The sequence below is a fragment of the Rattus norvegicus genome, chromosome 12, assembly GCF_036323735.1.
Source record: "Rattus norvegicus strain BN/NHsdMcwi chromosome 12, GRCr8, whole genome shotgun sequence".
NCBI lineage: Eukaryota > Metazoa > Chordata > Mammalia > Rodentia > Muridae > Rattus > Rattus norvegicus.
This window is the reverse complement of record NC_086030.1, coordinates 33,440,139-33,463,943: the sequence shown is the minus strand read 5'-3', so window position 1 is coordinate 33,463,943 and position 23,805 is coordinate 33,440,139. Positions and strand designations below refer to the sequence as shown.

General features: G+C 47.4%; 1 protein-coding gene across 9 annotated transcripts in view; it reads right to left on the bottom strand.

The window, feature by feature from the left end:
• Rimbp2 (RIMS binding protein 2) overlaps nucleotides 1-23,805 on the bottom strand; it is a 198,614-nt gene that overhangs the window by 118,316 nt on the left and 56,493 nt on the right. For 8 of the 9 annotated variants that reach the window (XM_063271095.1, XM_063271096.1, XM_039089127.2 and 5 more), the window contains exon 2: nucleotides 20,008-20,120. The gene's annotated coding sequence lies outside the window, so the exon portion shown is untranslated. 9 annotated transcript variants of the gene reach the window in all.

Below are 23,805 nucleotides of genomic sequence, written 5' to 3'. Positions count from 1 at the left end.
AGACACCCAGTCACCTTCTATATCATGGCTCTGCACCTTCTCTTCAATGCACAGACAATTAACACAGTCACAGCCCACATATTGTTATGGGTCTGCAATGCCTGGATATGTAAGGTGTACTCAGAATATAACCAATGGTCCCGGCAGGGTCTGACAGTGTGGCGCCACTTAATCTTGTGTGTTCTGCATCAAAATATAAGCACAGGTTGTGTGGGCACTGTCTCATCCATTTAGTGCAGATTTTAATACTAACTCCAAGATCCACACTGTGTGCTTTGTGGCCAGGGACAGAACACCCTTGTTGTCGCGCCCACCTTGACCGGCAAGGAAGACGCAACACCGTTGGATCCTTCTCAATCAGCCTTTATTGCAGGAACACCTCATTGATAGTACGGGGACCCCGGGCAACAAAGACACTTGCCTTATATACAAAACAGACTGTGGCTGTAAATTTGTCCACTGGGGATTGGTGGAGTATGAAATACCTATTTAGCATGAATATCACCCTGGCCTTGTAGGTGCTGGGGGTCTGCCAACACATGCGCTGTAGGTGTTTACCACAAACGACCACCGGATGTCGGCGCCATCTTTAGCCGCTCCCTACACTTGTCCTTGGCTTCACCGGCTTGCAAAGTGGGGCAATAGGGTCCTTATTTTTTTTTATTTTTATTTTTTGGATCGTTGGTAAGGTTCGGTGAGCTAATGGCAGAATATTGTGCACCTCCGTTTCTCAAGTACTGGAACTATAGCTACGAGGCGCCACCCTTGCTATCCCCTTTAAAGGGAAGTGTCTCAAGTCAGCCGTGCCCCTGGGATATATTGGAGAGGAATGTGACTTCCTGTTCAGGGTCCCTTCCCATTCGTGGCAGCGTCTGGACTGTCTGTGTTTGTGGTGACTGTGCCAATGAGACCAGTAAGGCCCATTGCAGGCAGCTGTGGCCATAACCAGTGTGAGGTACCACGTCCTGGCGTCTGTCTTTAGAGTGCTGATCCTAGCAAACCTGTTGATACATCTATCTCCAGAGCTGGGCGTATCCCTGGCACCTAGGAGGCATTTTTTTTCAAGTATTGGTTACACCATCATCACCATAACCACCTTCACCATCATCACCATCATCAATTTCATCACTGTGACGTAGAGGCCTTATTAGACCCTGCTTAAAATATCGGGTACTAGAGAGGCTCAGCTTTCTTATTTTGGTAGCTGAACACAAGATGAACAACTAGGGGTCACAGACCTCCATCTAAAACCAGGTAGGAAGCTCATAGCCCTCACTCATTTTGATTTAGAAATTGAGGAGTTTAGGCTTTTAAAATTAGTCTTTTTTTTTTAAGAAGCTAGAAGATTTTACTCAAGTCGTACTTTCTGCTCCAAATCACATAACGCAGCGCCTGCAAGCTGACACGTTCTTCTGGTACTCAGTCAGGGCCGGAGCCCCCTTCTTCACCGCAGTCAAGCTACGGTGGTCTGGTCCCTAGTACATACATTAATTCTTTTGTCATCTTGTCTAGTCTATATGTCTCCCTTTTGGCTTCCTTGTTCCCCACAGGCTTCCAACCTGTCCCATGAGATTCGAAAGAACGAAGTCTCTAGAAAAGACCAGAGTAATGTATGGGAGTGGCTACGTGGACCGACTGCCCCAGTAACCAATCAGGAAGCACTCAGTGGGTGGTCCCTTCGAAGGTCCCTGCATTTTATGAAATCTACAGATTATGAAAACTCAGTGGAACGACTCTCCCCCCACCCCCACCCCTGCTCCATCCTGCCACCTAAAACTGGGTGGTGGCTCTCAGATCACCCTCCTCAGCACTCAGAATGTCGCAATTCTCCCTTCCTTCTCCTTCCTTCTCATGCATCCCCACCCCCACCTTGCCTCTGAGACCACTCAGGCCCCTCTGCCCTCAAAACATTTAGTGATGGTCACATTCTCAACTATAGCTCCTGGCTCCTCAGCCCTGTCTGCGATGCCTTTCCCTCCAGGCCTTCATCCAATTCTTCTGCAACCTTCAAAACCCAGCTTAGGTCCTGGCTCTTCCAGAAGCCTTCCCTCCCTACCTCAGTCCCCCCAGCTCTGGTTCTCAACCCTCACACGGGCAGGTTCCCCTTCCTCCAAAGCCAAAATCCACACCCCCAACTATTCTGCTCATATAGGGATATTTTTATACACATCCATCCGCTTTCTTGGAGTAGTTTATCAAATAAACTCACCTCCAAAGAGATAAATTTGACCACAGTGAGACAGACCACCCCCTATATCCCCCTCTAAAGAGTAAGTAAAAACACAAACAGAATAGGTGATGTTCTGCTGATCACTGTGGGTCATTAGGACCTGCTTGTCACACAGACTGTCACAGGCGGGGCACAGAGGGCAGGGTGAACTCTGTCAGAAGCCCATGGAGACACTGTATGCAACTTGGAGACCCTCTCACCCTTAGGTCAGAGGTCTTGGGAGAGTAGAAGTGGTACTATGGGGTTCAATGTCTGTAACACTCTTGGGGCTTATTCCAATGCAACACACTCTTGTTGCCAGCAGGATATATCATATCATTGTGTTCAAAGCCTTTAAGAAATAGGCATTCCTTGTTTGCTTCCCAAATGAGAGTCAGCTCACAGCTCCCCGACCCCCATCCATGGTCACGTGCCTCCGTGACCAATGCTGTTCACAAAAAATATTCACTCAGTGGGCGCTTTATTAAGCTGCCGTGATTGAAATCCTTCCCTGCAACCCGTGAGCCCCCTGGGGGGGATTTGCTATGATAGAATCAGGATTTTCTTCTGAAATGAATCTCTCCAGGACTCGAGTACTGGGCACGCTGGGCTGCACGAGATGGTTTTCTGCCCTGAGAAAGCCGGTGACCCTATGCTCGTCACATCTGCTACCCAGTGACCAAAATCAATACAGTAGGCCTCCCGGGATACACCTTAATATTGCAGCTGTAACCAGTGCAGCAGCACACACCACTGTCTCTTTTCCAGAAGATCATGACTAAATAAAAAGTTCTCCCATGGGTGTGGCTCAGTCAATAAGACGATCTGAGCTCAGTCCCTAGAACTCACAGGGAAAGCCAAGCATAAGACGAATGCTTGAAATTCCAATCGTAGGGAAAGGGAGACAGGAAGGGCTCTGCCCTGGGTGTTTGCTGGCCAACTAGCCTAGTTTAGTTGGCAAGTTACAGCCCCTTGAGAGACCATCTCAAACACAGAGCATATAGGATGGCACCTAAGGAACAAAACCCAAGGTTGTCCTTTGGACTCTATACTCACAGGTACACATGTACATCTACATACGTGAACACACACATACATACAAAGAGATACACACACACACACACACACACACACACACAAAGGGGAGATTTTTTTCACCCAAATGTGTCTATGCACACACATCTGCTCACACCCGCTCACACCAGCTCACACACATACGTTCACTGGCATACACACACTTCTTGCCTAATGTTTTTCCCATGGTTGAAATGAGAAGCAGACTGGAGATCCAGCTCTCCTTGAGTAGCATTTGATTATTCATTCTCTCAATGGATTCTGTCCCTGTCTGTCGATCACGAGGGTCCTATCCCCTATAAGGCTTCTTTGAAATCTCACCTACAGGATGGGTCATAGCCTCAGGACAGTACACAGGCTTATGGCTCCTGGCACATGGGCAGCTGAGACTGAGACACACATCGGCCATGAGGCTTCCTCCCAGACACCCTACTGTCTGCCTAGTGGCCAGCTTCTGCCTGCTAGGTTTCCTGGAAACTGAAGGGAATCCTGGAACATGGAAACTGTCATCACTAAAACTGGTAAAGCTGAGGCAGTCTGAGAGGAGCCACCCCCACCGTGAACACTCTGGTACCCGTGACATCATTTCCTCCTGGATAGGTTCCGGTGTTCTCCCCGCTGGCCCGGTCTCATTAGCACCCATCATGGAGAGACCCCAGTCCTAGCTGGCTGCCTCTGGGCTCCTTAGCGAGTTACATCCACTGCCTGACCTGAAGGCTGCCTCCCAGGAACCACGGCCATCCCTCCAGAACATCTGGGGTCTTCTCCAGTTTTTCCCTCACATGGCGAATTGTCCACTAAAATAAAAAATAAAAAAATAAAAACCCAAGCCCATCCAGCTTCGTCCTCCTCCTCCGGCACACACCCAGTAAATCATTCACTGGTTTTTATGGGCTCAGAGTTTTACTGCGCTCCTTCCGACCTTTAGTCCATCTGGAATTTATTTCGGTGTAAGATCCAGAGATGGGATCCAACTGCAAATTATTTTTCAAGCTAGCACGACAGGTGCTTAAGCCCAGCTCTGTTTATATAATGAGTCTGGTCTTTGAAACACAACACCACACACACACACACACACACACACACACACACACACACACACACACACAAAGAACTCCCAATACCAGCAACCAAACTTGTACTCAACATGCTCGGGGACTCAGGTCCTACCATGGCCCTACAAGAGCCCCGATAGCCTAAGCCGTCAGCGCCAAGGCAGAAGTGGAAGTGGAGGGAACAGTTTTCAGGGAGGACTCCCTGAGCCAGCAGAAGAGGGACCAGAGCTTGTTGAAGATTAAAACCCCCAGCATCCCACGACCCTGCTGAAGACTTAACTCTGAGGACCCTTGGGCAGAGAATCCAGCTAGTACAGGAGGGGAGAGGACCATCACCCTGGGACCCCAGAACCTTGGTGTATGGCTTCACAGTGTTACCACAATTCTTCCTTCAGAGCTGAGGCCCACCTCAATGGAGAGCTCTTCTTACCTAGCATTCAGGAGGCTCTGGGTTTTGTGCCAACATCATAAGAAGGAAGGGAGGAGGGGGAGAGAGAAGGGATGGGAATACAGAAGAGAGGGAGGGAGAAAGTAAAGGAGGGACAGAGGGAAGAGAGAGGGGAAGAAGGGAAGGAAAGAAGGAGGGGGAAAGAAAGGGTCACTCCTAGATGTGAACGCACAGGTCGGTACATCTTCTCTGATAGGTGGAACACTTGTCAATCACCCAGTGCCCTTCCAACAGGACGGCATTTTCAGTCCCCACCTGCCTGCAGCATTCAGAGGAATTGCAACCATGACTGGTCCAGGGTTACACCTATGGGGCCCACAGGCTTGGAGAGAGAGGACACTCCCTGGGTATCTGGTGTATGTTCAGGACGGCCCTCACACTGTCCCTCACTCTATCTTTACTACCACTCGTGACTCCGGTCGAGCCCTCGCTTCCCACTGAGAGGAGCAAACCTGGGCCACAGAGGCTCAGTCACAGCCACAGCCACAACTTTCATAGGCAGAACAAGGATCTACCCACCTGTCCCTAACACTGACCAGAACCCTTGTCCTTCTGGCTCCAGAGCCTCCCATGACTGAAAAGGGCCAGAGGAGAGGGAAACACACACAGGCTACAGCTGATACTTAGGCCCCAGAGAAGGGGAAGTTAAGGGTGACAGGGTGGGCCCTGGAAGCTCAGTTCTCCACAGGGAAATTGAAGCCCAAGTACTGTGAGCTTTTTCTAAATGTACACAGTGCCACTCAAGCGAGAACTAGAGCTGCAGGCTCTGTGGAAGAACACTTGCTCAGCACTGACCACGAGGGAGACAGAAGCCAAGTCTCTTGCCGAGTGGCAAGGCCCACAACTGCCCCTCCTCCTTAGGCATCCTGTTTCCCAGAGTCTGAGGTTGGACAGGAACAAAGGGCATCAGACGGGCCTTCCTTCTCCCTCCCCTCAGCCCATCCCTCAGACTCCATTACAAAATTAACTCCAGAAAAATTATATACTGCCTCTGTTTCAACTCCAACCCGACCCTCATCATGGGAGCGTGTGCACATCTTTGGCTGGAGCGCGCACACACACACACACACACACACACACACACACACACACACACACACACACACGGAAATGCTTGGCTAAAGAAGGGCCGGACAGGTCTTCAGACGTGTTCTCTGTGTGTCCTCAGAGCAGACTGCTGGTTTCTGTAACTTTGGGAGGCCTCCTCCTGCCCGGAACCGCTGAGAAACTGCAGCCTCCACGGCCTCTTTGGACTGATTCATTTCACATAATGTATCTTTTAAAAACCACCAGAAAAGGCCAAGGCTGGAAGGACTCCAACTTCCCTTTTACAAGTAAAACTGGCCCTGGCTGGCCTGAGGTGTTTCATGAATGACCTGCAGGGAAGTCTCTATGGGAGGGAGCTGTTGTCAGCCTAGAGTAAGAAGGGCCTGGGTGAGGATGGACAGCAGATTGCAGCTTCCTGTGGGAGGGAGACAACTCCCAGGCCAGTGATCTATTTCAGTCCTGGCTTGTCACCCTAGAGCAAGGGTTCTTAACCTATGGGTTGCGATCCCCCCCTTTTTTTCTTTTCTTCCATAGCCATTACCTAAGACTGTTGGAAAACATAGATATTTTTATTATGCTTCATAACCAAAATTATAGTTATGAAGCAGCAATGAAAATAATGTGGTTGGGAGTCACCACAATAGGAATATTAAACTGTATTAAAGGGTCACAGTGTTAGGAAGACTGAGAACCACTGTCCTAGAGAGCTAAACATTTATATGAAAGGGTCATAGTTAAGGATCCACAGTGCTACACTGCCAGCAGCCCACCCATAACAGCCTGGTCCATCCATAGGTATGGACAGTCGGTGGGGGTATGTTTCTAAGCAGACACTGCCAAGCAAGTACAGAACAAGCTATTCATGCCGGCAACTAATCCTTGGGTAAATCTTGAAACAAAAGGGCAGGCTAGAGTATAGAGGTCTCTCTTTCTGTAAAAATATATGCACCCTCCAGAACAAAAGCAAACCAGTAGCCCTCTGCCACGGGAGCCAGATATGCTCACGGTGAATGTGAACTGAGCCTTACGATTCTGAAGGTGTCCACCTTCTGATCCTGTCATGGTTCCAGAGCCGTGTGTCACCACCTTCTAAATCATGTACTTTAAATGCACACAGTTCATTTCTTTATATAAATAACATATATATATATATATATATATGTTTATTTATTTAATGTATGAGTGCTCTATCTGCATGGAACCTGAATGCCAGAAGAGGGCATCAGATCCCATTATAGATGGTTGTGAGCCACCATGTGGTTGCTGGGAATTGAACTCGGAACCTCTGGAAGAGCAGACCACAGCTCTTAACCACTGAGCCATCTCTCCAGCCCCAGCTCATTTCTTAACAGATACTCTTTAATGAGAGGTGGAATGCTATCTCGATTGAAGAAACGATCTTTCTGTTTCTTTGAGACAGGATGTGTCTTACTGTGTAGCCCAGGCTGGCGTCTGACTTTCAGAAACCTTCTGGCCTCAGCCTCCTGAGTGTTGGGATAGCAGCTGTGAGTAGCACATCTGGCTTAGAGAAATGCATTTCAAAGAGTGTTTGTGATGGCTAATAAGCTCGACTACATCTGGAATCAACAAAAACCCAGGTACCTGGGCACGCCGGGGAGAGATTTTCTTTACTGGATCATTTGCAATAGAAGACCCAGCCTAAACCTGGACCATACCTTTAGGTGGTGGCCCACATAAAGGGACATGGCAAAAGGGAGCTTATACTTTCTGCCTGCCACCCTCACTCTCCCTGGCAGGTCCATTTAACCTACTGCCAAGTCATTTCTTCTCTGGTAGTAAAACCTACTTCTTCAGACTCCAATGTAGAATAAAGACTGGTGAGGGCTGGAGAGATGGCTCAGTGGTTAAGAACACCGTGTTTGCTTTTCCAGAGGTCCTGAGTTCAAATGCCCAGTAACCACATGGGGAGCTCACAACCATCTGTAATGGGATTCAATGCCCTTTTCTGGTGTGTCTGAAGACAGCAACAGTGTGTATGTATGTGTGAATATATATATATTATATATATAAAATATATAAAATGAATAAATAGATCTGTTTTTAAAAAGACTAATGCGATATCCCGCACCCTGGACTGAACAGCTATAGGATTCTTGACTTGTCACTCAGGAAACAACCATTGTTGGACCAGCCAAACCAAAGCCTCTGAGCCACTCTAATAAATTCCTTTTTAAGTATATATAATAGATTCGTTCTATCAAGTTCTGGTCCTCTAGAGCAGAGATTCTCAACTTTGCTGATGCTACAACCCTTTGATACAGTTCCTCATACTGTGGTGATCCCCCCCAACCATAAATTTTCATTGCTACTTCTTAACTATAATTTTGCTGCTGTTAGGGACTGTAATAAAAACTTGTGGTATGTAGGATCTCTGATGCCTGATCCCTGTGAGAGGATCATTCAACCCCCAAAAGGGTCACGCCCCACAGGTTGAGAACCACTGCTCTAGTGTCCCACCCCCACCCCCAACCAATACAGTATTTAGATTAAAAAAATCATAGAAAGCTACCTGCAACAAAAATGGAAAAAAAAACCCTAGTATTTATAGAATGCTATTGAGTCTATTACATTGATGCTCACTGAGCTGTACCCTTCAAGAATTAATCAGACAACAGTTCCCTATGTAGTCAGACAGGATGTCTTTTTACCTCCTGAGCCCTGTCCACATCTCTATAAATTGAGCTTACCCACCAAATCACACCTGAGAGCTCCCAGCATTTCCTGCCGGGATGCCAAACAGAGATCTCTTTCCTAGGACCACTCTCAATCAAACTAGGAAAGCTCATAGGGGATTAGAGTCTCGACATCAAGGTAAATTCCCTGTGGTTCAGCAAATCTAAGCGGCATCACTATCAAGATCACTAGGAAGGAGGAGTCAGTCAAGGCCACCGGGACTCCTGTCTGCAGAAATTAGACAAACTTCTTCAGCAGTCTGCAAGCCTCCCGGACAGGCCATCTCTAGGTAAACCAGGCAGGGCCAGAGCAAAGGCTAGGTTTCCTAGCTGGCCAATATGTTTCTCTCCTTTATTTCTTGTTGGATTGGTAGTTGTGAGGCCATAAGTCATTCACTGTGCTTGAAAGGGAGCTACAGCCACAGATAAAAAATTAATTTACTGCCTAGCCCAGCTTCCAGCTTGATGCCTTAATTGAGTTTATTATGAGGACGGTGCTTTGCTTCCATGGTTCAGCCTGGGTCCGGGCCTCAATGTTGGACGAGAGGTTTGCAAGCTCAGTAATGCAATTAGCTCCCAGCACACAGACCACTTTTTCTCCAGGGTCGGTCTGAATCTACTGTAGGTCTCTGCGCACACGTCATGGAGACAGAATTATCGATCTATGTATATCTTCAAAGCCTTACTCCAGCAAGTCGAAGCCCAAAGAGAATGATGGGAGAGCAGAATCGCGGCTGAGAGAAAGGCTCTTCGGGAGATGCATATTTATTAATTAAATTAAACATCTAATTCAGCAGCTACTGTGCATTTGGAATGCAAACGAGCGTGGTGCGATTCCCTAGGGAAACCTATGGCTCTCCTAAGTAAACGGCATATAACTTGAGAGGGGTTAAAGAGAACGCTGTCTATTACTCCCCTATTGCCTCTGGCCATGGAAGGGTTCCAGAGATTTCTTTATTTAATGAACATTATGCATAGTGCCAATATATAACAGCCACATGGCAGGCATTAACCCTCATGATCGCAAAGGATGCTGGTTCCAGGCATTCACTGTGGTTCTTCTGCAGAAGAGGAAACAGAGCCCTTCCATCATCATTCAAAAACCTAGTTGGGGGCTGGAGAGGTGGCTCAGTGGTTAAGAGCACTGACTGCTCTACCAGAGGTCCTGAGTTCAAATCCCAGCGACCACATGGTGGCTCACAACCATCTGTGATGAGATCTGATGTCCTCCTCTGGTGTGTCTGAAGACAGTGACAGTGTACTCACATATATAAATAAATAAATCTTTAAAAAAAAAAAACAAAAAAAAAAACAAAAAAAAAAAAAACACAAAAAACCTAGTTGGATTCTGTTCCTTTCAACCCTGAAGCTCCCTCCACAGGAGATCTCAGGGTGCTAGCTGGGCTAGCAGTATACCAAACCCACCCACCCTCTAGAGTCCTGAGGGAATCAACTTGATTGGTCTCAGGGCCGGAGAGATTGTTCTCAGCCGACAAGAGCATGTACAGCTCTTGCAGAGGACCAGAGTTCAGTCCCAAGCACTCCTGCTGGACAGCTCACTACCACCGATAATTCTAGTTTTGAGGGATCTAGCACCCTCTTCTGGATGCCATGGGCAATTACATGCTGACGTTCCTACCTGCGCAGAGAGGTAATGCATGTAATTTTAAAATCAAATCTTTAAGCAAACAGGCAAGCATGCATGCATGATTTCTGGACACCTAGTGTCCAGTCACGGGGCAGAGTTGTTCCCCTACACCTCTCAAGGGCAGTTTTTTTTTTCCGGAGCTGGGGACCGAACCCAGGGCCTTGCGCTTCCTAGGCAAGCGCTCTACCACTGAGCTAAATCCCCAACCCCTCAAAGGCAGTTTTAAAAGTACAGCTTTGCACACCATTCAATCCGATTGCCAGTTTTTTTTCTAGTGCATATGGCCCTGGGGTGACTACATGGGGTGGGCCTGCTCTGAGAATAGAAAAGAAGTAACAGGCAGTCCTTTGCCACATGCATTGTCTGGCACTGAAAACCAAAGCCTTCCCTTGAAGGGAGGCAGCTATCCTGCTCCAGGGAGGCTTGGTTTGAGGGGTGTAGATATGGAGGCCCATGAACTGTCTGCTCATCCTACTCTGGTACCACCTGGCAGCACCTCAGACCCTCCAAGGCAACAGCCCTGCCTTACTTTGGGCAAACATTGTAAGGATGTCATGTTGGAATCAGGCTGTTGTTCAGGCCGAGATACACACAACAGCCCTTTCCCTTCTCACAGACACTGACAGAGACACCTGCAGAGACACTGAATCTCCAGCTACCACACTTCCCTGAGCCAGCGTCTCTCTCACCTGGGGAACTGAATTCATATTAGAGTGGGTATTGGCAGCCACATGGCCTGCTCCCCACCCTTCCCAGACTCCTGCCTGGGAATCAGAGAGCCTCCCTGCAGGCACCTACTGTGAAACCCTTATCCTCTGAAAGGCAAAAGAGACCCTCCCCAATGTTATCACGAGGGCCCTGATTTCTCTCCTCAGATCCCCTACAAGTTGGCTATTCCATCTAAAGTGCTAATACGTCTTCCCATCGACTTTGGTACTCTGCCTCAGTATTCCTCTTGAACCCATATCTGAGACCTTCCAACGGGAGGAGTTTAGCTGTCTCTGTGGATGACCTGGAGATAGGGTCCACTGTTAGGGAGACTTTCGAGGACAGAGGAATCTGAGGTGGGTATGCAGTGCGACTCTTCTGGGAGGCTCCCAGGTCCCCAGAGCAATTTTACAACTGCTGGGGCAACTGTGCTCTCTCCTAACCCCGCCCCCAATCCTCTGTCCAAGTCTGAGAAGCCCTCAATCTGCCACCTGTAGCCCTCAGGGGGCCCCACTACATTCCCTCTTGTTGAATGCCAACAGCACAAAGTCCTTAGAGACAGTAGGCTAAAAGGCCACGCGGTGTTAATTACCCTTTTTAAATAATGCATAGAGCTGGTGAGGCCCAGAAGCAGAGCTCTACAGTTGTTGAGGGATAAGGTCTCTGGGCTAGAGGATGATCTAGCCATGCCTACCTTGCAGCCAGCCTCCTAGTTCTCAAAGCTACTGTTTGGAACATGGCAGACTCCCTTTGGAGAGCCTGACTCTGATTTCCCTTAGCAGATTTCCCAAGTACCCAGATGCCGGGAGATTGACATCTGCCAATCTCACTTCCATATGTCGGTTTACAGACCTCAGGTTGCCAGACTCTGGGCATCAAAGGACTGAAGGGGCTGAACATCCCCTGACTCTTACGATGGATACAGCCCAGCCACAATGTACCCTTCGCCTTTGCTTCCCATGCATGCTCTAAGTTGCACATACTCCTGCCCCAGAATGCAGGGCCCTCTCCCTGCAACCCCTAGGAACCAGGCACAGCCTAACTGCCGGTCTGTGCTGCTGGCTACTTACCAACCATATGACATGACCCCACGCCACTCTTCTGAGACACATATGAAGGGACTTCCACTCTGCCTGGTAGGACAGAGCTGTCCTTGGAACACCCACCAGGTTGCCATCTTGTCTGTCTGTCTGTCTGTCTAAGCAAGCTATGGGGAGCAAGCCAGTAAGCAGTACTCTTCCATGACCTCTGCATCAGCTCCTGCCTCCAGGTTCCTGCCCCCAGGTTCCTGCCCTGCATGAGTTCCTGCCCTCGCTGCTTGATACTGAGCTGCCCCATGGAACTGTGAAGGAAATAGAGTTTCCTCCCCACACTGCTTTGGTCATGGTGTTTCCGTGTAGTAACAGTAACAAAGATATCATCCTACAAGATCATGCAGCTCCCAGATCCAAGAGGCAGGGCCAGGGGGTATTGCTTCATCCTTTGGCTTGGGGATGGTCTGGTGAGAAGGCATCTGGGTACCCTCCTCCAGCCCAAGGTGGATGCCTGAGTTGAGTCAGGCTCCTTTGAACTTCATCCTTGAGCAGCAGGACCAACAGACAGAAAGTCAGGGGGCAGCCCATCCTACAGGGCCACCCTGAGAGCCCTGTGCTGACAGAGCTCTGTAGATTCTTCAGGCTTTTCTGGTACTTGTCCTCCTTCATAAGTTCCCCTTCATAAGACACATAGCTAGGGGCTTGCAAGAGGGCTCGGCAGGTAAGGAAGCTTTCTGTCTAATATGATCACTTAAGTTTGATCCCTGGGGTGCGTATTATAGATAGAAAGAACCAGCTTCCACAAGTTGGTCCTCTGACCTCCATACAAAAGCCACAGTGTGTACACACACACACACACACACACACACACACACACACACACACACACAGAGAGAGAGAGAGAGATCAAGAAGATAGATAGATAGATAGATAGATAGATAGATAGATAGATAGATAGATAGGAGCAAAGGAGCTGGAGAGGTGGCTCAGTGGTTAAGAGCACTGACTGCTCTTCTAGAGGTCCTGAGTTCAAATCCCAGAAACCACATGGTGGCTCATGACTATCTGTAATGAGATCTTTCTTCTGGTGTATCTGAAGACAGCAACAGTGTACTAACATAAAATAAATAAAATCTCTAAAATACATACATTCATACATACATACATACATACATACATACATACATACATACATACATAAAGTTAAAACAAACTTAAGCCCCTGAAATTCCCTCAGAGCCTCTATTAATCAGTATATGATGGGAGGGTAGCATGTTTTCTCTCAGACTCATAAAACAAACAAAATTCCCTAATAAACAAGAGAGAAAGCAAAAGAGGAGCCCCTGCCCTCCCCACCCCCATCCCCCTACCTCATGCACCAGCCCTGGGAAGTATGGCCTCTCTGGTTTGAATGATGGTCTCAGACACTGATTCCCCTGAGCTTCTACATGGACCCAGGCGACAGGTTCTTTGAAAGGTGCCTGCCAAGGTTGGGACAAGCGTGGAGACCATGTAGTGATGGTACCTTTCTCTTGTCTGTCAACAGAATGTGACAATGGGCCAGGTCTGTACGCAAAGTACCTTATGAAGAGCTCCAATGAAACCTAAAGCCAGCCTAAAGGGGAAGGAGTTTGCTTTGCCAAGACAGTCTTTGAGCTCCTGGATCGTGCCGTTCCTGGACCGGAGAACTTTCACCTCAGCTAGAGAGGTCGATCCCCTCTCACTCGTTTCATCCTTACCTGTAAGACTTTGGAGCTGCTTTCCCATTTCCACCCAGACAAAGCCCTTGACGTGAGTGACGTCACTGGTGTTGGGACTCCAGAGACTTAACCATGCAGCTGTGTCTGCAACCTCCTATCTCTAGTCCACAAAATGAACAAGAACAAGTCGGCCATTGGTGGCCCCGGGATCTGCATTGGTAAGGTCACGTGGCAAACAGGTGACATCAAGACGTTTGTGGGGCTGGCGATGTGGCTCAGTTGGTAGAGTGCTCGCCTGGTACTAGGAACACAAAGCCCTTGGTTCGAATCCAACACTATATAAAACCAGATACGGTGGTACACATCTGTAATCCCAGCACTTGGTAGTGGAGGCAGTAGGATTGGGCCTTCAAGGCCAGCCTGGGTTGAGGGGGGTGGGTGGGTGGGTGGGTGTGGGAGCACCCTCTTAGAGGCAAAGGGGAGGAGGGGTGGGATGGGGTGTTGCCAAGGGGAGACTGGGAAGGGGGGCAACGTTTGAAATGTAAATAAATAAAATAACCAAAAAGAAGAAAAAGAAAGTAACGCCCGGCAGTAAACCTTTAAGCCCCCGCCTGCCAAGGACTAGGTAACTAACTTCCTTAGAAAATAGCAAAGCTTCCCCCGAGTGTCAGGGGCCTCTCAGCTGGAGGTCCCAGGGAGTGGTCCGGACCAAACCCCATCTTGGTTAGTATTTAATTAAAAGCTTGCTTTAAATTAGCTCAGTTGTTGACTTCTCTTCATTGAAACTCAGGATTAACAAAAGCAAGCTGAGCAAGTCATGGGGAGCAAGTCAGTAAGCAGCATCCCTCCATGGCCTCTGCATCAGCTCCTGCCTCCAGGTTCCTGCCCTGCCTGAGTTCCTGTCCTCACTTCCTTTGTTGAACAGCAATGTGGAAGTGTAAGCAGAATAAACCTTTCCGCCCCAACTTGCTATTTGGTCACGGTGTTTCATTGCATAGAAACCCTGAGTAAGACTGTATGTCTCCCTCCTCCCCTCTCTCTCTTCAATCCCTTGCAGCCTTTGAGACAAGCACAGAGCCCTCAGCATCCCTGTCCTGTAGGCCAGACAACCTCACGTACTTCCTGATAGAAAGTCACGAACAATCAATCCTTCTGCCTGAGGCCAATGCCGCCCCACGTTGTCTTGCCTACTTAAGAAGAAGTAAACAAAATCAGATTTGAAATGGATAATTGCTTTAGCCAGGAAGAATAACAACATAAAAAAAAAAAAAAACCAGACATTTCGGCACAAACTGCATTATGACCAGACGAGATCTGAGGCCCCTGCCAAACCACCCACCACAAAGTTCAGCCTAGCTTGGTGGTCCTTGGCACCTCAGGAAGCCTCAGGAAGTGGCCACCATATGCCAAGCAGCCCAAGGCATCAGAGGTTCCATCTCTGAGGGCAGAGAGAACAGGGTCCCTACTTCTCAGACATGGCTCCCTGAATGTGCCCGTTGTTAACTGCCATTTCTTTTAATGAGATACATATATAGAACGAGGAAACTTTGAGTGCAGTCACTGGATTGCGTGCTAGTTAGGACACTCAACTCCCATGCGTGCACGCGCGCGCGCACACACACACACACACTTTGCCTTTTAAAACAGTGTCTTGCATAGCCAAGGCTGGCCTTGAATTTATCATGTAGCAGAGGATGACCCCTCACTCATAATCTTCCTTCCTCCACCTCCCAAGAAGCCTAGGATTTTTTCCTAACAAATAGTTCTACCATCATGCCTTCTCCATCCCCACGCTGCTCCCACCCACCTACAGTTATTCACATCTACCATCGTTTAAAAATATTAAGTGGAAAATTCAAGAAACAGTAAGTTTTATTATGCACTGCAGCATACTGTTACAGCCGGTCCACTTTATCGCTGGGTGTTAGTCTCTCACTGTGCCTTATTGACTGATATGTTTGGGAGCTGGGGGTCAAATCCAGGGACACTGAGCTGGGACAGAGCTCTAGTTATTCATTTGTAGATTAAGTTTTGCCTTGGCCCAGCAGAGAACAAAGTGTGTGTAGGGTTCAGAACTCTGTGACACTCCCTCCCAGAGGTGGATGTCTCAGAACACATCCCCATGAAGGAAGGAAGGGGTTATATTTTTCCCACTAATACAATAGGAGGCTTTGTAATTGCTATTGTTGCTTCTGTTACCTGCAGAATATTGCAAAAATAAATGTCAGGGTTGGGGCAGTGGAATGGATATACACAGTGGTTTCACCAAACAGAAAACCCTCAAATTCTCCAGAGACAAAAGAGATGTTCTCTCTCTCTCTCTCTCCTTCTTCTTCTTCTTCCTTCTTCCTTCCTTCTTCTTCCTTCCTTCTTCCTCCTCCCCCTCCTCCCCCCTCCCCCTCCTCCTCCTCTTCCTCCTCCTCTTCCTCCCCCTCCCCCTCCTCCTCTTCCTCTTCCTCCTCCTACTCCTCTTCTTCTTCTTCTTCTTCTTCTTCTTCTTCTTCTTCTTCTTCTTCTTCTTCTTCTTCTTCTTCTTCTTCTCTTCCCTTTCTTTCTCCCTTTCTCCCTCCTTCCTCCTCTTCTCTCCTCTCTCCCTATAACCCAACAAACACTTGGATCTAATTTCTGTTAGCAGAGCTTCAAGCAAACAGTGGTTGTCAACCAAGCCAGCAGACAGGCCCTAGCTGGCTTATCTAGCAAGATAAAATAACAGATGGTGTGCCTCAAGGTTCTCAGGCACAGGGCTCGGGGTGGCAGGGGTGGAGGGGGGCATTTCCTGCCAGGGTCAGAGATCCCTAACTCAATAAATATTTAGCCAGCTCCTGAAATATGCACCATCAGGCAACGTTAGATCGTGTACAGCACACACCCAAGTAAGAACCTGAAGATTAACCCTCATCCATTTTATAATACCGCACCAACCATATGCATACTTGTGTCTTTGGGGGTCACAACTTCAGCAAAGAAATATCAAAGTCTAATTATGGTAGTCAGTGGGATTCGCAGTGGGGAAGCTATCCAGGAGTGTTTTAACATTTATTTCATACGCCTCTGTAAAACGTGATTTCTTTTTTTTTTTTTTCTGGTGCATCTGTTGCCTTTGCAATAAGACAGGGTAAATTATTTAAAGCTACAGTCACACTTTGCACTTCTGTGAAAGAGATGGGGATTCCAGTTTTTCCAACTCAGACCTGTGAATAAACATTTTAACTTTTTTTTTTCAATTCACCAGGGACCCCTGATCTCTGAAGGAAAGTTTCCAACAAAGTTGACAGTCATGGTCTTTACAGACTTATTCTAAAACTGCTTAACACCTAATGGTCGTGAAGGCATGCTTAAGGTGACAGACTAGGACATCCCTCGGGGTTGAGGTGCCTACCCTTCAGTCAAATGAGCATCCCCTCTGAGTCTCTGGGTTGGCGGGTAGATCTTGTGTTTCCAAATGCTGGAGACTATCTTTCTTACTTTCCCTTCACAGTTAAGTAACTCAAATGTTCTGCACCCTTCCAAAGTAAGTGAAAAACTAAATTTAGATGCAGTTCATAGTGGTATATGTTCAGTTCAAGTCAGTGTTAATCTGCCTCACACATACACACACACATCTGTGCTTGCACACATATGTGCATGCACACACATGTGCAAGTGCACATTGTACACATATGTGCACACCCCTACTGCACACACATATGCATGCATACACACATGTGCATGCACACACACACACAATCAGTCCATTGCAAACCCAGAAAAGATTCACACATGCTATCTATCCATCTATCCCATAGCTCTCAGCCCCAGAATAACCAAAATGTGAAACTATTCTGCGGTAAGGAGCTTTCAAGATAATCTTCTCTAACACCTAAGATAACAGAGTAACTGTGACCCATCTTATCATGGAGCTGACACTGAATGGACACCTGTAGTGGGTTGGCCTAATGCTACTTGCATTTTAACGTTAATACTGGGCCCCCAAGACTGGTTGCTCCAGAGAGGAGAGAGTTCATAAGACGCTGAGTGACCCTGCCCCCAAATTATTTCTGATTGGTAAATAAAGATGCCAACAGCCAATGGTTGGGCAGAAGAGCCATGGGTGGGGTTTAGGCTTTGCATATTTGGGGTCGGAGAAGAACCATGAGGAGAAGAAGAGTACAGGAGGAGGAAGGGGAAGCCGCCATGGGTTAGAAGTCAAGAGGATGTGACCCTGAGGGCTGGCCAATTGGAGCTAAGAGCAGCCCAGATGAAACAGAGTGAGTAATAACTCGGGGTTATCGATAGGAAAGTAGATTCTAATAGCATAGAGGGTAGATATCTGCCCAGCTCTTGTGCTGTGAAAGGCTTATTGTAAGTATAAAGGTTGTGTACGTCTTTCATCTAAGAACTAAAGGCAGGGTAGAAACCCAGATCAGAATTAAAATTTTCTACCACAGACACACTGGGGGAAAAAAATGCAAAAATTATGACACCCCTACCTCTTTCAGCCAAGCCAGGCCCTCCTCCGCATTCTTTATTGCTGTCTGTGTCCTGGATTGCCCACTGTCTGAACTCCATGACTCCTCCTGGATTTTTAGTACAAACACCTGTTCACTCTAAATGATATCTGCTGTGTAATTCATTTGTTGCCATTGTAGAGACAATGATAAAAATTGAAGTTTCACGGTATTTTCCAGGCGGCTCCCTCCTTTGAGGATGTCACCTTTACCTTCGGTGAGGACCTGTGGCTGTCCCGTGATGGGATCCAAATGATTACCAAGCACATATTCCATATCTAAAATAGCTGAGCAAGGCATATACAGACCCTTTCTGCCTCCCTGCAGGGCAAGAGGAATCAAAGGATTGGGTGTAAATTCAAGGGTACGGAACATACTGGCTAGGTCCTTTCCTCTACAGCAGTAGCATCATCATCAATATCATCAATATCAATGTCATCATCAATATCAAGTGAAATAATTATGGTAGCAATGATACCATCATCCCTATTAATATCACAATCATCATCATCATCATTATCATCATCATCAATATCATAACTGATACCATCAGGATCATCAACATTGATATCACTGTTATTACCATCAATATCATCACCATCCACAGCAGAAGCAGCATCGATATCACCATTAATATCCTCACCATCATTGTTATCACCAACAATATCAATGTCCTTGCTATCAATATCACTATCAATATCACTGCCACTGATAGTATCATAATCATTCACATCATCCAGAGCATCCTCAAATTGCCACCATCACCATCCCAGCAAGGCCATCCCCTGCAGTGTGTCCACCATGGGACATCGTCACCTCTCCCGGCATGTTGCTTGGAGTCGCAGGCACACCATGTGATTCTACCAGAGCCTCACCCGTGCCCTGCATGAGCAAGTTCTGTGCCTCACTTTCTGCTTCACAACCCGAATACAAATGGAACAATTATGGCAGCCACTGCCGGGCTGGCCAGTTGCAGGTTGAAAGTCTGAGGCAGCAGACCCAACTGGTCTGTGGACCCCTTCACTCCATCTCTTGGGCACAGTGTGAACTCCCCTGTGTTCAGGCCACGCCTTTCTCCACATGGGAAGCCTCAAACCAAACGCCATTCAACGAAATCGCTTTTCTTCTGAACTACTCTGCACTCTTCAGTGAGCCTGGCATAACGCAATCAGAACTGACTTCAGTGCGGACCGGAAGATCCATTTCCTTCGTCTTCTCACTCATTCTGAGGAACACCATCCCCCAACATACGGAGGTTGTGCTTGTCTGAAAGCTCCTTGTGCCACACTGACTTGTAATAACACTCGGAACACAGAGGGATCTTAAGAAATACAAGATGTGGGGTTGGGGATTTAGCTCAGTGGTAGAGCACTTGCCTAGCAGGCCCAAGGCCCTGGGTTTGGTCCCCAGCTCCGAAAAAAAGAAAAAAAAAAAGAAAAAGAAAAAAGAAATACAAGATGTGACTTACAATCACCATTCTAACCTAGAGTTTGAAGTCCTAGAAAACAGGTCCAGCTACCTCTCTCTCTCTCTTTTTTTTTTTTCTCCTTTTCTTTTTTTTCGGAGCTGGGGACCGAACCCAGGGCCTTGCGCTTCCTAGGCAAGCGCTCTACCACTGAGCTAAATCCCCAACCCCCAGCTACCTCTTTCTTGATTGGTGCTCCACACAGTTAGTTCCCCATGCTTCTGATCTCAGGACCTTTGCACTGCCACCTCTCAGGATACTACCTTCTCAAGAGCATGGGCCACCTTCAGTGTGTGCTCACTCCACCTTCCCAAAGGCATACCACTGACACTCAATAAACCTGTCTTGACCAAACTGCTGAACCTCGAAGACCAGGCACAGCCCTTATATGACACAGGAAGGAAGGACAGAGATTCCAAAGGGCCAGAGGACCACTTACCATCGATCTCTACAGCCGTGTTCCTGTCTCTGGGTATAGTGGAAGTCTTCCCAGTGTTGGGTCTGATCGAACCGTCTTTAGCACCTGCGGTCTTCAGGTATGGCGGGTCATTTCTAAAGAACAGAAAAAAAGCACACATGAGCAGGAGTGACTATGTGGGTTTTCTGTCTCTTCTACCTGAGGGGCAAGGGAGTCAGGGGCGATGCTACTCTGTCAATACCAGCTGAAAGAGTGACCTGACTCATAGTCCTCCCAGCCTAGAACTTTCTATATCATCACCTGAATTTCTTGGTCAGTAACTATACAAAATAATAGAGTCCAGACATAGGACTTCCCAGGAGGCTCTCATACAGATCAGGCTGGTTTGAACTCACTCTGCATCCAAGGATACCCTTGATACCCTGGTCTTCACACCTCCACTTCCCAAGTATTGGGATTGCAGGCACGTGCCTCCCAGCCAGCATATATATGATGCCCAGTGATTGAACCCAGGGTCCCCTGCGCACTACACAAACAGTTTACCAGTAGAGCCATATCCTTAGACACAACTCCCAGACCCATGATCCTTAGTTTTCCAGGTTCTAGACTCTGCAAAGAGGTACTTAGAGATTGCTCTTGTTTGCTTTCCCTTAACTGCGATTTGAAAAAAAAAAAAAAAAAAAAAAAAAAAAAAAAAAAAAAGACCAAACGCAACTTTGGAAAGGGGTTATTTGGGACACACTTTCAAGTCACAGTCCAACTGAAAATGGCCCCTACAGATTCATAGGTTTGAATGCTTGGTCCTCAGTTGGTAGAACCATTTGGGAAGGATTAGGAGGTGTGGCCTTGTTAGAGGAGGTGTGCCAATTGAGATGGGCTTTAAGGTTTCTAAAGCCCATGCCATTCCCAGTTGGCTCTCTCCTGCCTCTCTGTCTATAGATCAGATGTAAGCTCTCAGTCATGGCCGCCTACCTGCCTGCTTCCAGCCATGTTCCTTGCCATTAACTATCATGGACTCTAACCCTCTGAAACTGTAAGCCCCAAATAAACCTAAATATTGTTTATATTAGTCATACTGTCTTATCACAAAACTAAAGGAGTAACTAAGACACCAACATTGGGGGACATCACGGCAAGAACTCAAGCAAGAACTGAAGAAGAAACCATGGGAAACTCTGCCTACTGTCTTGATCGCAAGTTCATACTCAGCCAGCTTCCTTATATAGCATTGGTCCAACCTGCCTAGGGATGGTACTGCCCACACACTTTAATCGTCAATCAAAATAATCTCTGGTAGACGTGTCTATGAACCAGTCCGATATTCCTCAGTTGAGACTCCTCCTCCTACTTGACTCTATGTTATGTCAAGCTAATGATAAAAACCAACGAGCCCTGGGCTCTTTACCCAGACTGAGTCGAAGACAGTTGGGTATACAAGTCAACATGAGAGCTCTCCCCCTTTTGTCTTGTTATCAAGACACAACTGATGACTTCAGCACCCAGAAAGGCTAAATTAATACATAAAAATCAAATGAAAAATGAACACCCAGGAGGGAGTGCCCATTTGGTACTCTCAGGTACCAAAGAACAGAAATAAATCCCCAAGCATTGTCTGTGATCAAAAGGCCACCTTGCACCCGCCCACCAGCCCTCTCTAACTACACCTACCAACCCTTTTTGACCCAAACTTTCTCTTGATACAGTTGCTCCCAAAGGACCCAAAATCTTGATTACGCCCAGCAGAGCCTGGGTTGGAGACATGATGAGGATCCTAGTCCATGGATTTCAGAATGAGGCCTTCCCAGAACCCATGTTCACGTGGATGAGAGTGGGCAGCCACCTCCTGAATGGGAGTGCCAAATTTGACAGGAAGGAGCTTGTACTGGAGTGGGTCTCAGCTGAGCTCAACAGCTCCATGTACCGCTGCACTGTCCAGAACCTACTGGACTCCACTGATACACACACTCAGCTCATCGTATTCGAAAACCCAAATATCCCAAGAGGAACAGGGGACTCCGTGGTTCTGCTTCTGGCCCCGCTGGTGTCCGGCTCACCCTGGTGCTTGCCCTGACAGTGATCCTGGAGCTGACATGAAGATGCCGCCCCCTCCCGATGCTCCAGTGGCCCAGCATCTCTGCGATCGATTTTCATTTCTTTTCTAAACTATTTCCAGTCTTGTTCTTAGTCTTGGCCCATGTCTTGACTTCCTCACTGGGTTTAATTAAACAAACAGAGCGATTTCCCTCCCTGCACCCCCCCCCCAAAAAAGGCCACCTTGCACTGACCTTCTGATTAGAACCTTCCTAACTGAAGAGAGGCTGGGAGGTTGCTGCTCTAGAGCCCAACCATAATTTACCTTAGGCCATCTTTAGTACCCTTATAAATAGCCACTTATTACCTACCCACACCACGGCAATCATTAAAAAATCCTTTCCTTCTACTAACTGAAAGGCTGAGTAACATCAGATAGTGACACGTGAGTCCTACCACAGAGGTTTTGAGGCTCTGATGCAAGCCCTTGATGCTCACAACAATGAATTGAGAAATGACTCGCTTTCTGCCTTTGTTACTATAAAAACTTTATGAAAGGCTTAGCATGCTGCAACAAGTAATTCAGCATAAGATAAGTTGTTGTTTGTAGGCGGTGGTCTCTCCTGTGTGGCTCCAGAATAAACTACCTCTTATCCCCTCTGAGGTGAGAGTTGTGCTTCTGTGTTCACGCCCCAGATCCTCCACTGGAAACAAAGTATCAGACGTTGCTTCTTTTCCCTTTCATTGTGCTAACGCAAGATTTTTGTTATTGTTGTTTGTTTCAGTTCTCTAGAGTCAAGGGGATAAGGTGACAACTTGAATGGCCCTGGGTTTTTAATCACAAGGCTCACAAGTGACACAGGCAAGAATTAAAGCAGGGTTAAGTGACCAAAGAACAAAGACAGTCAGGCTTCATCTCAAGACTTCAGAATTGAAAACCCAGTCAGCGTTGGCTGAGATTCAATTCGTTTCAATTAAGCAAGCATCCGCCACGCACCTCTGCCCTGCTTGGCAGTCCCGAGGCCAGTCATAAATGAGATATAGTCCTTTCAGGACTCAGGGTGGGTGGGAAAGGTGGAACATTCGAATACAAGGTCAACTCAAGCTAGAATCTAATAAGATTAGGTGGATATGCGAAAGGATGTTTGGGAAGGCTGTCTAGACAGGAGAGTAAGGCTCGCTTTCTGGTGATATTTAATGAGAGTACTTCAGATGCAGAGAGAACAGTCAGAGGCCAAGAGGTCACCATATTAGAAACAAAGAAACGAATCTGTCCGTGGACGTTCCTCCCAGCTCTGAAGGTGTCCTGTACTTGAACGTCACCTCCCACATGAGCTTCACTAGGTACCAGACTGAAAATACCAAGTTCCAGAACAAATCCAGAGCAAAAGGTCTCACTATTGTAGCCCAGGAAGCTTCTGCAGCTCCCTGCCAGTCATCCAGACTGAGCCCACCTCTGACATCTGCTAAGCTTTTTTATAGACTTCTCTCCAGGATCAGGCAGCGACCCCTGAGACTGACTCTACATTCAAACCAAACCGCCCATAGAAATAACTAAAAGCCAACAGAAAAGCTTAAAACTCAAGCTTCGATAATGTGATCCAGTGGGTAAGAGATGTGCTCCATCCCTGGGACTCACATAGTAGAAGGAAGAGAACCAACCCCCCAAAACTGCCCTCTGGGGCTAGAGAGGTGGCTCAGTGGTTAAGAGCACTGAGTACTCTTCCAGAGGTCCCACGTTCAATTCCCAGCAACCACATGGTGGCTCACAACCATCTGTAATGAGAT